The sequence below is a fragment of the Meles meles genome, chromosome X (assembly GCF_922984935.1).
Source record: "Meles meles chromosome X, mMelMel3.1 paternal haplotype, whole genome shotgun sequence".
In the NCBI taxonomy this organism is placed as follows: Eukaryota; Metazoa; Chordata; class Mammalia; order Carnivora; family Mustelidae; genus Meles; species Meles meles.
Window position 1 is genome coordinate 26,670,162 of NC_060087.1, and position 16,483 is coordinate 26,686,644.

Sequence of the window (16,483 nt, forward strand, 5' to 3'; positions counted from 1 at the left end):
CTCTCATTACCATTTTTATGTTTCTGTTAGCCTTCTTTGTTCTTTGGAATGGCTTCTCATTACTAAAGCAATGCATGGCAGATATGGTTGCAAGAGGTTGTTTCCTATGTGGTTTATCGCCCCCTGAACATGAGGTGGAAATAAGGTGACCCAGGCAGAAGGAACTGCCTGCATCACAAGGTATATGGTTGAATGGACCAGAGGCACATTATTTTGGCTGGGTGATTGCTTCTTGTCATAAAATCAATTTCACCTTGCTTGTACATGTAACATTTTAAGGGCTTCAGGGGGATATTTCATTATTTAAAGAAGGCAAGACAGTCAAGTGGTAAAATTTTCAGCATAAACTTGCTCAATTCATTACTTCATTCATTCCAAGTTGGTCAACTCAATTACATCTAAATTCTGGAGAATTTTCTGTGTGTTGAATTCTGCTGGGACTCAGCCAGAATAGTCCATTCTGTTCAATTATGTCTTCCATGAAATTGTAAGCCTCTCGATCATTTACATAACAATTCTGAGAGAATGAAGATTTATCAGGGACTTGCTAATATTTTCAAAGTGTCACACTCCTTTGAACTATATTGACAGGCTTCTGTGGTGGCCTCTCTCCTGTGTCATATGCCTGGGAGTATGGCTAGTGACTAATGACCATATCTGAATAAAATCACAACGGATTACAGTATTTCTAAAATTCCCAACAGAACCTTCCTTGTACAATAACACTTTTTCAATTGTCTGTTTTACCTACTATGACTGACTCTTTTCTTATGTTTTCAGCAATTCTACTTACACTAAAAATCAATTAAGTACTAACCCGGTTATAGTCTTTCTCGGTCTCCTCTCTCAATCGTCCTTTCCTTATGAATTTATCTTGCCATCTCAACAGGGGTCAAAACTTTTCACTCATAAATAATAAGCAAGCAAACAAATCTCTACTACAGAAGTTTTGCTGCTTCATACAAAGAGTGGGTCAGCAACTGTCCTGGCATTGAAAGCTGAGCTCTTTCTTCCCTTGTCCTTGCCTGACCATGAAGTACCCTTGCCATACTGAGTTGTAGGTCTGAAAGTCAATCCTTCCTCTTCAAGATGCCAGCCTGTCAGATCTACAGTGATTAAATTGCAGCAGTGGCCTTGGGTTCTGATAGATAATCAAACTCTTAAAGCACAATAGCCTTCACAAAGCACCAAGTTCATTAGCTTTCATGAAGGTTAAAGATCAGGGAACAACATGCACAGTGGCCAAAGAGAAATTGTCTCTTTTTTTTTTTTTTTTAAAGATTTTATTTATTTATTTGACAGAGAGATGACAAGTAGGCAGAGAGGCAGGCAGAGTGAGAGGGGGAAGCAGGCTCGCCGCCGAGCAGAGAGCCCGATGCGGGGCTCGATCCCAGAACCCCGGGATCATGACCTGAGCCGAAGGCAGAGGCTTTAAACCACTGAGCCACCCAGGCGCCCCAGAGAAATTGTCTCTTGACTCTCAGAACCAGCTTCTGAATATTCCCTAAATTCCATAATAAGATTATGGCTAAGATTTGATATTGGATTTTTTTTTTAGATTTGTATTTATTTATTTATTTCCGTGTACAAGCATGAGAGAGAGAGAGTGGGCGCACAAGCCAGGGAAGAGGGAGAGGAAAATGGAGAAGCAGACTCCCTGATCAGCAGGGAGACTAACTCAGGGCTCCATCCCAGGACCCTGGGATCATGACCTGAGTGAAAGGCAGACGCTTAACCAACTGAGCTACCCAGAAGCCCCTAATATTGGATTAAGTAACATGGAGGTTGACTGGTTACATTGACAAAAAATTATAGTGTTATCATGGGGCAAAAATCTGATTAAAGAGGGCTAATGAGAAATAGAGGAGACATTATAGGCAGAAACTATAGATAACACTCTCAATGAGATGTACAACAGAGGAATGGGCAGAGATTGAAGCAAAGGACAAGTCAGAAATGGCTTTGAAATGGAAGCATTTGATGATGGTAATACACCAGTAGAGTAGAAAAAATAAAATATGCAGAAGGAAGGGGGAAGCATCACTAAAATGATGTACTTGTGTAGGCATAAAGTGAGTAATGCACATTGTTGGAGCACTCGGAACATTTCCAGATTGTTCTCATGTATCATTACGCTACTTACTGTCATTGCAGCCTTCAGAAGAGATAAATATATGCTAGCAACTCTTTGTTTCATTGTTAGTATTGTTGGTTCCTTTTTGAATATTTAGTGTTATAATTTCTTGTTGAAATGCTTTAGGGTGAATTTTAATTCAGAGAAATGGGGAAATCCACTAATTGCGTCCCCATTCCATTGTCTTATGAAGAAATATTCCCAAGATTTTAATTGCTCAGAGGAAACTATCAAAATAAAAATAAGTGTAAAGGATCCACGGCACAGCTGAGATTTTCTAGGCGTTTAGGCAGGAAAAAAAAAAAAAAACTGTAGCTCACACAATGGCATTGCAATCAATGATTTCTGCTGAACTCTTTGCAGAGTGTTCACTGGGATTCCAGGTATGTTTAATATGCTGGAGATGGATCTAATCAGACAAAGAAGGGAAAGTCTTTGCAAATAGGAAGAATGCTCTTCTCTGTTCTGGTTTGTAGTCCCCACTGTACTGATTGTGCTGATAGAGTATTATTTCTCCCATTTGTTCTTGCCTTTGTTGTTGATGACTTTAATATATTTTTAGGAGCCAAGCATCCAAGGATAACCACAGAGATGTAGCTCATCTCATGCATTACTGGGATGACAGCAGAGATATTATTAGCTGAAAATCTGCTCTCTCAGTACAAGACCAATGGTAGTGGGTATTAAGGAGTGTACATATTGCATGGAGCACTGGGTGTGGTGCATAAACAATGAATCTTGGAACACTGAAAAAAATAAAATAAAATAAAGATGTTACAAAAATAAATAAATAAAACTAAAAAGATTAAAAAGTAAAAATAAATGAAAAAATAAAGCAACGCAAAACAAAACAAAACATGGAAGCCATTATTTTCCTTTTCTATTATTTGCTTACCAGCAGTCTTGTTCTTGTTTCTAATCAGATTTCTTTAAGGCCAAAGCTATGTACTAAATCAATTTAAATAAATAAATATTTAAATGAAATTTTATTTATTTAAATTTATTTATTTAAATAAACTTATTTAAATAAATATTAAATAAATATTTATTTAAATAAAAAGGAAACAGCCGTATTTCTTTTTTTATAATTTTCTTTTATTTTTTATTAACATATAATGTATTATTTGTCCTGGGGTACAGATCTGTGAATCATCAGGTTTACACGCTTCACAGTACTCACCATAGCACATATGCTCCCCAGTATCCATAACTCAACAACCTCTCCATACCCCCTCCCCCTGGCAACCCTCAGTGTGTTTTGTGAGATTAAGAATCTCTTATGGTTTGTCTCCCTCCCAATCCCATCTTGTTTCATTTTTTCCTTCCCTACCCCCAAACCCCCAACATTGCCTCTCAAATTCCTCATCTCAGGAAGATCATATGAATTGTCTTTCTCTGATTGACTTACTTCACTCAGCATAATACTCTCTAGTTCAATCCACATCGTTGCAAATGGCAAGATTTCATTTCTTTTGATGGCTGCAATATATATATATATATATATATATATACCACTTCTTCCTTATCCATTCATCTGTCGATGGACATCTAGGTTCTTTCCATAGTTTGGCTATTGTGGACATTGCTGCTTAAGCATTCAGGTACACGTGCCCATTCGGATCACTACATTTGTATCTTCAGGGCAAATACCCAGTAGTGTAACTGCTGGGTCATAGGGTAGCTCTATTTTCAACTATTTGAGGATCCTCCATGCTGTTTTCCAGAGTGGCTGCACCAGCTCTCATTCCCACCAGCAGTGTAGGAAGGTTCCCCTTTCTCTGAATCCTCACCAGCATCTGTCTTTTCCTGAGTTGTTATTTTTAGTCATTCTGACAGGGGTGAGGTGGTATCTCATTGTGGTTTTGATTTGTATTTCCCTGATGCCAAGTGATATGCAGCACTTTTTCATGTGTCTGTTGGCCATCTGGATGTCTTCTTTGCAGAAATGTCTGTTCATGTCCTCTGCCCATTTCTTGATTGGATTATTTGTTCTTTGGGTGTTGAGTTTGATAAGTTCTTTCTAGATTTTGGATACTAGCCCTTTATCTTATATGTCATTTGCAAATATCTTCTCCCATTCTGTCAGTTGTCTTTTGGTTTTGTTAACTGTTTCCCTTGCTGTGCTAAAGCTTTTGATCTTGAACTCCCAGTAGTTCATTTTTGCCCTTGCTTCCCTTGCCTTTGGCGATGTTTCTAGGAAGTAGTTGCTGCAGTGGAGGTCTAAGAGGTTGCTGCCTGTGTTCTCCTCTATTTTCGTGTGTGGTGTAAGGAAATGGTCCAGTTTCATTTTTCTGCATGTGGCTGTCCAATTTTCCCAACACCATTTGTTGAAGAAACTATCTTTTTTCCACTGGACATTCTTTCCTGCTTTGTCAAAGATTAGTTGACCATAGAGTTGAGGGTCTATTTCTGGGCTCTCTATTCTGTTCCATTGATCTATGTGTCTGTTTTTGTGCCAGTACCATACTGTCTTGATGATGCTTTGCAATAGAGCTTGAAGTCTGGAATTGTGATGCCACCAACTTTGGCTTTCTTTTTCAATATTCCTCTGGCTATTCGAGGTCTTTTCTGGTTCCATATAAATTTTAGGATTATTTGTTCCATTTCTTTGAAAAAAAAATGGATGGTATTTTGATAGGGATTACATTAAGTGTGTAGATTGCTTTAGGTAGCACAGACATTTTCACAATATTTTTTCTTCCAATCCATGAACATGGAGCATTTTTCCATTTCTTTGTATCTTCCTCAATTTCTTCCACGAGTACTTTATAGTTTTCTGAGTACCGATTCCTTGCCTCTTTGGTTAGGTTTATTCCTAGGTATCTTATGGTTTTGGGTGCAATTGTAAATGGGACCAACTCCTTAATTTATCTTTCTTCTGTCTTGCTGCTTGTGTATAGAAATGTAACTGATTTCTGTGCATTGATTTTATATCCTGACACTTTACTGAATTCCTGTACAAGTTCTAGCAGTTTTAGAGTGGAGTCTTTTGGGTTTTCCACTTAATGTATCATATCATCTGCAAAGAATGATTGACTTCTTCTTTGCTGATTTGGATGCCTTTAATTTCTTTTTGTTGTCTGATTGCTGAGGCTAGGACTTCTAGTACTATGTTGAATAGCAGTGGTGATAATGGACATCCCTCCCGTGTTCCCTGACCTTAGCGGAAAAACTCTCAGTTTTCCCCATTGAGAATGATATTCATGGTGGGTTTTTCATAGATGGCTTTGATGATATTGAGTTATGTACCCTCTATCCCTAAACTTTGAGGAGTTTTGATCAAGAAGGGATGCTGTACTTTGTCAAATGCATTTTTGACATCTATTGAGAGTATCATATGGTTCTTGTCCTTTCTTTTATTTATGTATTGTATCATATTGATTGATTTGTGGATGTTGAACCAACCCTGCAACCCTGCAATAAATCCCACTTGGTTGTGATGAATAATCCTTTTACTGTACTGTTGGATCCTATTGGCTAATATTTTGAGAATTTTCGCAATTGTTTTCATCAAGGATATTGGTCTGTAATTCTTTTTTTTGACGGGGTTTTTGTCTGGTTTTAGGATCAAGGTAATGCTGGCCTCGTAAAATGTGTTTAGAAGTTTTCCTTCCATTTCTATTTTTTTGGAGCAGTTTCAGGAGAATAGGAACCAATTCTTCTTTAAATGTTTGGTAGAATTCCCCTGGGAAGCTGTCTGGACCTGGGCTCTTGTTTGTTGGGAGTTTTTAATGACTGCTTCAATTTCCTTACTGGTTATGGGTGTCTTCAGGTTTTCTATTTATTCCTGGTTCAGTTTTGGTAGTTTATACGTGTCTGGGAATGCATCCATTTCTTCCAGATTGTCAAATTTGCTGGAGCATCATTGCTCATAATATGTTCTTATAATTGCTTGTATTTCTTTGGTGTTGGTTGTGATCTCTCCTCTTCCATTCATGATTTTATTTATTTGGGTCCTTTCTCTTTTCTTTTTGATAAGTCTGTCCAGGGGCTTATCAATCTTATTAATTCTTTCAAAGAACCAGCTCCTAGTTTCATTGATTTGTTCTACTGTTCTTTTGGTTTCTATTTTATTAATTTCTGCCCTGATCTTTATTATTTCCCTTCTCCTGCTGGGTTTAGGCTTTCTTTGCTGTTCTTTCTCCAGCTCCTTTAGGTGTAGGGTTAGGTTGTGTATTTGAGACCTTTCTTGTTTCTTGAGAAAGGCTTGTATTGCTATATACTTTCCTCTTAGGACTGCCTTTGCTGTGTCCCACAGATTTTGAACCATTGTGCTTTCAATATAATTTGTTTACATGAATTTTTTCAATTCTTCTTTAATGTCCTGGTTGACCTCTTCATTCTTTAGTAGGATGCTCTTCAGCCTCCATGTATTTGAGTTCTTTCCAACTTTCCTCTTGTGATTGAGTTCTAGCTTCAGAGCATTGTGGTCTGAAAATAGGCCCGGAATGATCCCAATCTTTTGGTACCAGTTGAGACCTGATTTGTGACCCAGGATGTGATCTACTCTGGAGAATGTTCCATGTGCACTAGAGAAGAATGTGTATTCTGTCACTTTGGGATCGAATGTTCTGAATGTATCTGTGAAGTCCATCTGGTCTAATGTGTCATTTGAGGCCTTGATTTCCTTGTTGATTTTTGGCTTGGATGATCTGTCCATTTCAGTGAGGGGGATGTTAAAGTCCCCTACTATTATTGTATCATTGTCAATGTGTTTCTTTGATTTTGTTACTAATTGGTTTATATAGTTGGCTCCTCCCATGTTAGGGGCATAGATATTTAAAACTGTTGGATCTTCTTGTTGGACAGACCCTTTGGGTATGATATAGTGTCCTTCCCTCTCTCTTATTATAGTCTTTGGCTTAAAATCTAATTGATCTGATATAAGGATTGTCACCCCAGCTTTCTTTTGATGTCCATTAGCATGGCAAATTGTTTTCCACCCCCTCACTTTAAATCTGGATGTGTCTTTGGGTATGAAATGAGTTTCTGGTAGATAGCATATTCATGGGTTTGGGGTTTTTTTTATCCATTCTGATACTCTATGTCTTTTGATTGGGGGATTTAGCCCATTTACTTTCAGGGTAACTTTTTTTTATGTTTTATTTATTTATTTGATAGAGATCACAAGCAGACAGAGAGACAGGGAGAGAGAGAGGAGGAAGCAGGCTCCCCACAGAGCAGAGACCCCAATGCGGGGCTTGATCCCAGGACCCTGAGGTCATGACCTGAACCAAAGGCAAAGGCTTTAACCCACTGAGCCACCCAGGTGCCTCAGGGTAACTTTTGAAAGATATGAATTTAGTGCTGTTGTATTGCCTGTAAGGTGACTGTTATTGTATATTGTCTCTGTTCCTTTCTGGTCTACTACTTTTAGGCTCTCTCTTTTCTTAGAGAACCCTTTACAATATTTCCAGTAGGGCTAGTTGTTTGCAAATTCTTTTAGTTTTTGTTTGTCCTGGAAGCTTTTTATTTCTCCTCTACTTTCAGTGAGAGCCTAGCTGGATATAGTAATCTTGGCTGCATGTTTTTCTCATTTAGTGCTCTGAATATATCATGCCAGTTCTTTCTGACCCACCAGGTCTCTCTGGATCAGTCTGCTGCCAATCTAATATTTTTACCATTTTATGTTACAGACTTCTTGTCCCGAGCTGCTCTCAGGATTTTCTCTTTGTCATTAAGACTTGTATGTTTCACAATTAGATAACGGGGTGTGGACCTATTTGTATTGACTTGGGGGGGGTGGTCTTTGCCTCCTGGATTTTGATGCCTGTTCCCTTTGCCATATTAGAGAAATTCTCTACAATAATTCGGTCCAATATACCTTCTGCTGCCCTCTCTCTTTCTTCTTTTTAATTGAATCCCAATTATTCTAATTTTGTTTCATCTTTTGGTATCACTCATCTCTCGAATTCTCCCCTCATGGTCCAGTAGTTGTTTGTCTCTCTTTTGCTCAGCTTCTTTATTCTCCATTATTTGGTCTTCTATATCACTAATTCTCTCTTCTGCCTCAACTATCTGAGGGGTAAGAACCTCCATTTTTATTGTACCTCATTAATAGCTTTTTTGATTTCAGCTCAGTTAGATTTTAGTTCTTTCATTTAACCAGAAAGGGCTTTTATTTCCCCAGATAGAGTTTCTCTAATATCTTCCATGAAATTTTCAAGCCCAGCTAGCACCTTGAGACTCATGATTCTGAACTCTAAATATGACATATTACCAATGTCCATATTTATTAGGTCCTTAGCCTTCAGTACTGCCTCTTGTTCTTTTTTTTTTCTTGTTCTTTTGTGTGTGTGTGTGTGTGTGGTGAGTTTTTCCACCTTGTCATTTTATCCAGATAAGAATATATAAAGGGGGCGCCTGGGTGGCTCAGTGGGTTAAAGCCTCTGCCTTTGGTTCAGGTCATGATCTCAGCGTCCTGGGATCGAGCCCCGCATCAGGCTCTCTGCTCAGCAGGGAGCCTGCTTCCTCCTCTCTCTCTGCCTGCCTCTCTACTTACTTGTGATCTCTGTCTGTCAAATAAATAAATAAAATCTTTTTAAAAAAAGAATATATGGGGGTGCCTGGGTGGCTCAGTGGGTTAAAGCCTCTGCCTTTGGCTCAGGTCATGATCCCAGGGTCCTGGGATCAAGCCCCACATTGGGCTCTCTGCTCAACAGGGAGCCTGCTTCCTCCTCTCTCTCTCTCTCTCTCTGCCTGCCTCTCTGCCTACTTGTGATCTCTCTCTCTCTGTCAAATAAATAAATAAAATCTTTAAAAAAAAAAAAGAATATATGAAGGAGAGAACAAAATACTAAAAGGGTGACAAAGACCCCAGAAAAATGTGTGCTAAGCAAATCAGAAGAGACCCCAAATCAGGGGAAGAAAGGGGATAGAAAGAAATTTTTTTAATTTAAAAAAATTATATATATATATATATATATATATATTAGACTGGTGACTAGAACAGAGCCACGCACTTGATTTTGGGTGTATTTTGGTCTCTTAGAAGAAACTGCCTCCCAAAATTTTAATGAAAGACAAATATATATATATGTTTATATTTATATGTTATATATATATTACATATATATATAATAAGAGTAAACATGAGGAAGGAATTAAATATGACTGTAAAGATGAAAATTTTAAAAATATTCTAAAAAAGGAATTGATAAGGTAAGTTGGTTAGAAAAAGAAAGAAAAAGAAACTGGAGAGAATTTGCTCAAGCTGGAGACTAGAACAAAGCCCTGTACTAGGTTTAGGGTATAATTTGATGTATTAGAAGAAATTGTATCCCAAAATTTTTTAGAAGAAAAAACCCTGTATGTATACAAAAAATAAAGTTAGATACAATGAAGGATAAAATATGACTATAATAATGAAGGTTTAAAAAGATTTTTTTAGAAAGGTATTGTTAAGATAAAGTAGTTTAAAAATGTTAAAAGAGGAAAGTTTAAAAAATTAGAATAAGAGGAAAATAAAATTAAAAGAATTAAGTAACTTTGCAAGACTAAAGAATCATGGGGAGAAAGCCATGAATTCCATGCTTTGCTTTCCCCTCCTCTGGAATTCCACTGTTCTCCTTGATCAGTGAGCTTGGTCTTGGGTGGATGTTCTTGCTGATCTTCTGGGGGAGGGTCCTGTTGTAGTGATTCTCAAATGTCTTTGCCCAAGGTGGAAGTGTGCTGCACTTGCCAGGGGCCAGGCTAAGTAATCTGCTCAGATTTGCTCTTAGGAGCTTTGTTCCCTGAACGCTTTTCATAAAGTTCTGGAGGACATGAATGAAAATGGCGGCCTCCCAATCTCTGGCGCAGAGGAACTGAGAGCTCAGGACCCCACTCCTCAGTGTGCCCTCAGAGAAAAGGGCTCAATCACTCCCATACCCCTCCGGCCAGGCTCTGAGCTCACCTGGCCTGTGACTGAGCATTTCTGTCTCTGGCACAACTTGGAGTCTCCAAACCCAGCAGAGGAGGGAGGTAGGTCTCCCTGGATCTGCCACGTATGGGGCCCTGCTCAAAGAGCAGTGGCCCATCTGTACCGTGGATCACAGTTTAACGTAACCCCGAGCTGAGGGCTCGCTCCTCAGCTCCGTCGCTGTAGCCAGCTTCTCTGCTCTGATACCTGTGAGCTCTGCTACATTCAGACACCCCCGATTCTTCTGTGACCCCGCAGGACCTGAGACCACACTGTCCCCACAAGGGCTCCACCTCCGCTTAGCTGCTGGAGTGTGCCCCTCAATGGATCAGGCTCTCTCTTTTTTTTTTTTTTTTTTGAAGATTCCATCCATTTATTTGCCAGAGACCACAAGTAGGCAGAGAGAGAGGAGGAGGCAGATTCCCTGCTGAGCAGAAATCCCAATGCTGGGCTCAATCCCGGACCGCAGGATCATGACCCAAGCTGAAGGCAGAGGCTTCAACCCACTGAGACACCCACGCACCCATCGAGCAGACTTTTAAAAGTTCAAAAATTGTGCTCTGTTGATCCACTGCTCACTAGGAGCCGGCCCCTCCCCCTGTGGTCTATCTTCCATTCACTTTGGATTCACTTCTTCGCAAGTCCTACCTCTCAGAAAGTGGTTGATTTTCTGTTTCTAGAATTGCTGCTCTTCTTCTCTTTGATCTTCTGTTGAGTTTGTAGGTGTTCAGAATGGTTTGATAACGATCTTGCTGAACTCCTGCGACCTGATGTCATCTCAGTCTGCTACTCCTCTGCCATCTTGTCTCCTACCCACTGGACAGTTGTGTTTTCATTATCATTTGTCTTCATGTATTTTTTTTTAAATTTCCTTTTTGATTTCATGTTTGCCCACTTGTGGTTGAGCAGCCCATTGTTCAGCTTGCATGAATTTGCATTTTCTCCAGATCGGATTTCTAGTTTCATACTGTAGAAATTATTGTTCTGTAATTGATTACTAGTTTAAGACTGGTGTGGTAACAGAAGATGCTTGATATAATTGCAGGTTTCTGAGTTTTGTTTTGTTTCCTAACATGATCCACATTGAAGAATGTTCTGTGTGCTCTTGAAAAAAAAATGTGTATTCTGGTGTTTGGGGATAGAATATCTGTATCTGTTCGATCCATCTGGTTTAATGTCTCATTCAAAGGTACTGACTTGAAGTTCTGTTGGGATGATCTATCCATGGATGTAAGTGGCATATTAAAGTTCCCTAGTGTTACTCTATAAAGTTCGCTTCCTCCTTTTATGTCTATTAAAAGTGGCTTTATGTATATAGGTGATTCTGTGTTGAGTATATGGATTAATATTTCTGCCATTACATAACGCCCTTCTTTTTTCTGTTCTAGTCTTTGTTTTATTTTTGAAAAAGATTATTTATTTTAGGGGCACCTGGATGGCTCAGTTGGTTAAGGATCTGTCTTTAGCTCAGGTCATGATCCTGGAGTCCTGGTATAGAGCCCTGTGTCAGGCTCCCTGTACAGCAGGGAGTCTGTCTCTCTCTCCCCCTCTGTCTGTTGCTCCCTGTACTTGTACTCTCTCCACTTGTACTCTTTCTCACTCTATCAAATAAATAAATATAATTTTTTATTTAAAAAAGATAATTTATTTTAGAGAGAGGACAGTGGGGGTAGGAGCAGAGGGAGAGAGAGAATCCTGAAGCAGACTCCCTACTGAACATGGAGCCCAACACGGGCCTTGCTCTCATGACCCTGAGATCATGACCTGAGCTGAAAGCAAGAGTTAACTGCTTAAGTGACTGAGACACCCAGTCATGCCTAATCCTTGTTTTAAAGTCTCTACCCTTTTATAATATCTGAAGTAAGTTTTGTTACCCTTATTATTTTTTTCACTTCCATTTGTATGGTACACATTTTTCTAACCTTGCACTTTAAGTCTATGTGTCCTTAGGTATGTGGTGAGTCTCTTGTAACCACTATGTATATGGATTTTTTTTTATATGTTCAGTTTTTGTATTGGAGCATTTAGTCCCTTTACATTTTTTTTAAAGAATTTATTTATTTATTTGACAGAGAGAGAGATCACAAGTAGGCAGTGAGGCAGGCAGAGAGAGAGGGGGAAGCAGGCTCCCCGCTGAGCAGAGAGCCCGATGTGGGGCTCCATCCCAGGACTCTGAGATCATGACCCGAGCCGAAGGCAGAGGATTAAACCACTGAGCCACCCAGGCGCCCCTAGTCCCTTTAAATTTAAAGTAATTGTTGGGTGCCTGGGTGGCTCAGTTAAGCACCCACCTCTTGGTTTCAGCTCAGGTCATGATCTCAGGGTCATGAGCCCTGTGTCAGGAGTTGTGCCTGCTTGAGATTCTTTCTCTCCCTCTTACTCTGCGCCCCCTCCCCTGCCAACTCACTTGCTCTCTTTGTGTCTCAAAAAAATAAATGCAGACTTAAAAAATAATTATTGATAGGTTTTCCTTATTGCCATTTTGTTAATTTTTTTCTGAGATGTGTGTGTGTGTGTGTGTGTGCATGCTCCACACCCAGTGTTGGGCTTGAACTCATGACCCCAAGATCCAGAGTCATCTACTGTACTAACGGAGCCAGCCAGGCTCCCCTTTCTTGTTGTTTTTATAGTTCTTCTCTGCTAGTTTTTCTTCTCTTGCTCTCTTCCTTTGTAGTTTGATAGCTCTCTTTATTGCTATGTTTAGATTCATTTCTCTTTTGTATGTATTACAGGAGTTTGATTGTGGTTACCACTAGGGTCGTATAATATCTTATATGTATAGCACCCTGTATTAAGTTGACAGTCACTTACATTTGAACATGTTCTAAAAACACTACATTTTTAGCTCACTCTCCTCATTTTATGTAGATGATATCGTATATCTTTTTCTTTTGTGCATTCCTCGACCAGGTTTCGTAGTTAGCACTGATTTTGCTATTTTGGTGGTTTATCTTCCACGTTAGTTTTGTAAGTGATTAATCTACTACTTTTACTGTATCTTTGCTTTTATCTGTGAAATTCTTTCCTTTCACAATTCTCTTCTTGTAAGGACTTTTCATTCCACTTAAAGAATTTCCTATAATATTTCTTGTAAGGCTGGATTAGTGGAGATAAACTCCTTCAACTTTTTTTTTTTTTTTTTTTTTTTTTTTGGTCTGGGAAATTTTTTATGTCTTTTTCAATTAGGAATGATAACCTTGCTGGGAAAAGTATTCTTGGTTATAGGTATTTTCCTTTCAGCACTTTGAATATATCCTGTGACTCCCTTCTGGCCTGCAAAGTTTTTGCTGAAATATCAGCTTACAGACTTAGGTATTTCCCCTGTATGTAACTGAGTTTTCATTTTCTCTTACTACTTGTGAAGTTCTATCTTTATCATTATTTTTTGCCATTTTAGTTATTATGTGTCTTGGTGTGAACCTCCTTGGATTGGTGTTGTTGAGGGCTCTCCCTGCCTCTTTGATCTGGTTGTTCTTTTCCTTCCCCAGAGATTAGTAAACTTTTCAGCTATTTTTTTCTTCAAATAAGTTTTCTGCCCTCTTCTCTATCCTTTTTCTGGGGCCTCTATAATACAAATGTTATATGCTTGATGTTACTGAGTTCATTTAACCTATTGCTATTTTTTATTCTTCTTTCCCCATTTGCTCTTTAGCTTGGTTTATTTCCACTACTTGGTCTTCCAGATTACTGATCTGTTTTTCTGCATCCTCTAATTTGCTATTAATTCTTTTCAATGTATTTTTTATTTCATTTATTGAATTCTTTATCTCTGGTTCTTTTTTATACTTTCTACCTCCTGGTTGAAGTTCTCACTGAAATCTCCTACCCTTTTCTCAAGTCCACTGAGTATCTTGATGACCATAACTCTGAACTTTATCAAGCATACGTTTATCTCCATTCCATTTAGGTGTTCCACTCCGATTTTGTCTTGTTCTTTTATTTTGTAGAGATTCCTCTCTATATTTTGTTTATATTAGTTTCTGTGTTGGTTTCTTGAAAGTAGTGGCCTCATGTAGTAGGTCCTCTGGCACCCTGTAGCACAGTCCTGTCATCCCCTCCCCTCTTGGTCACCAGATTTAGGTGCTCCAAGGGGTATTCACTCTGTGGGCTACATCAACACTAGTGTTGGAGCCAAGCCATGGGTTATCTTTAGCTGAGCCAGCTGCAATGAGCTCCTTTGCCTGCTGTGGGTACACGGGGCAGGGTTTGGTCCCTGAACTGTTGAGAAGTCTGAGGCCACTGTGAGCTCTTTGGTGGGCAGGACTGACAGTCAACCAAGATGCCTGTAATTAGCCTCTGGGCCATAGCTGCAGGTGCACCCAAGGTCAGGCTTTGCTTCCTGTGCAACCAGCTAAGAGACAAGGTTGCTGAGACTTGGTGTAGGGTTATCCCCACCTCCCCCTGGGGCAGGAGTCACTTTGGAGTGGCACTGATCCCCGCTGGGACTGCCTGTGGGGTGCAGCAAGGCGGGAGCTTCTCTGGGATGGGGGGGCAATCACTCTGGCAGGTGGGTGGGATGGGGTGAGTCTGCAGGGGAATCCTGGGGCAGGGCATGTGCTGCTAGAAAGACAGATGGGAGAGCTCTCTAGGCTGGGAAGTTGAGGAGAATTGGTGTCCACCAGCTTTTTTTTCTCCCTGGGGACATCTGATGATCCCTGGCCCTCTAGCACATGTTCTAAGATGAGGCACTAAACCTTCACAAGTACCCTGAGACAGTTTCAGCCCACGGCATATATGCTGTGTCTTGGGTGGAGTTATTTATTCAGACTCTTGAAGGGCAGGGTCTCCATTTCCTATTTGTCTTCCTGTTCTCCTAGAAGGGAGCCCACTGGTGTTCAAAGCTCTCCAAGTTAAACCCAACAGGTTTTCAAAGCAAGCAGACTCATCTTCCCAGTGTGGATCCCCAGGGCCAGGGACGCCCAGTGTGGGATCTCATCTTCCTGTTTCTGTGGGCTTGCAGCGTTTCTCCTGTCTGTGGTTAGTCTTACCTGGGGTTTGGTTCCCAGCTGCATCTCTCTGCCTTCCTGTTTTCTTGAGACTGTCTGCCAGTCTTCAGGTCATTTTCAGAGTTAGGGGCATGGACACATCTGTTTGCTTCACTGTGTCCATGGGATGAGATGAGCTTAGGATCCTCCTACTCTGGCATCTTCCCCCTTTGTCCAGGATTTCTTATTGAGGAGATCAACAGTTTCCATTGAGTTGAAGTTCTTCTACAGATAACCACCCAGTCATGGTTTTCTTCTGCATGTTTTCTTAAGTATGTGTAACAGGAAAGCAAGAGACTGCAAATGTGTGTTCATGGATATGATCCAGTAAGACTTTCCTCCAATGTTCCTATGAGCAGGATAGTTCAGTGTGCTGGCTTCTCTCTGCTGTGTGTCCCTGCATGAATGTTGAGATTGCCAGAAGTTGTAAATTGTAAATCACATACCTCATATTGATAGTGGTTTTCTCACCAGAACGCTTGTGACTGTGGATAAATAAGCAGCATTTTTGCACAGACTTTATCACATAATTCATTTTGGTATGGCTTCTCACTTGTAGGGCTCAGTACCTGAGTTCTCAGCGGGTTGCGTGGGTGAACAGCTTTCCACTCACGTGACAGCTGTAGGGTTTGACTCCTGTATGTATTCTCTCGCAGACCTTCTCCAGCGCTGGGCTTGTATAAACACTTTTCCGTAGGAGTTACACAGCCTGACCTTGGAATACAGGTATCTCTGGCCTTTCAAAACTCTGTGATACACCAATCGGCTCTTTACAAAAGATCTACATTCATACGCATTTTTGAAAACCAAAAGAAACCTGAAGAGGACTACTTTTTACCAAAAAAGGCAGAGAACAAAAGGTGTTCAGCAGCATCCAACCCTTTAGGCAGTGAGAGTGGCCCCACCCAGCGGCCCCCTCTGGGAACTGCACTGAGCGTCTGCATTAAGCGGCCGGAGCCTTAAACCCTGTGAGCATCTGTACTTGGTCCTGACCTGTGTGTGTGCGTATTTCTTAGCCACATGTGTCCTAAGGTGTCAGACAAACCCTAAAAGAGGTTATTTTGGGGGTCCAGGAGTACTCAAAAAATGTCTCCTGTAAATGAATGGTGCCTGTTCCTTTCCTTTACGCCCTTTCAGCTTACACAAGCTTTTTTATTTTTTTAAAGATTTTTTTTAAATTTATTTATTTGACAGACAGAGATCACAAGTAGGCAGAGAGGCAGGCAGAGAGAGAGAGAGAGAGGAGGACGCAGGCTCCCTGTTGAGCAGAGAGCCCAATGCGGGGCTCGATCCCAGGACCCTGGGATCATGACCTGAGCCGAAGGCAGAGGCTTTAACCCACTGAGCCACCCAGGTGCCCCAAACTTACACAAGCTTTGATAGGAAGGCTCTGCTTCTGGACCGCTGGGGAACCTCGAGCTCTGATCCAGCTCTTCCCGGCAGCTCTCTACCTCACCAGGATTC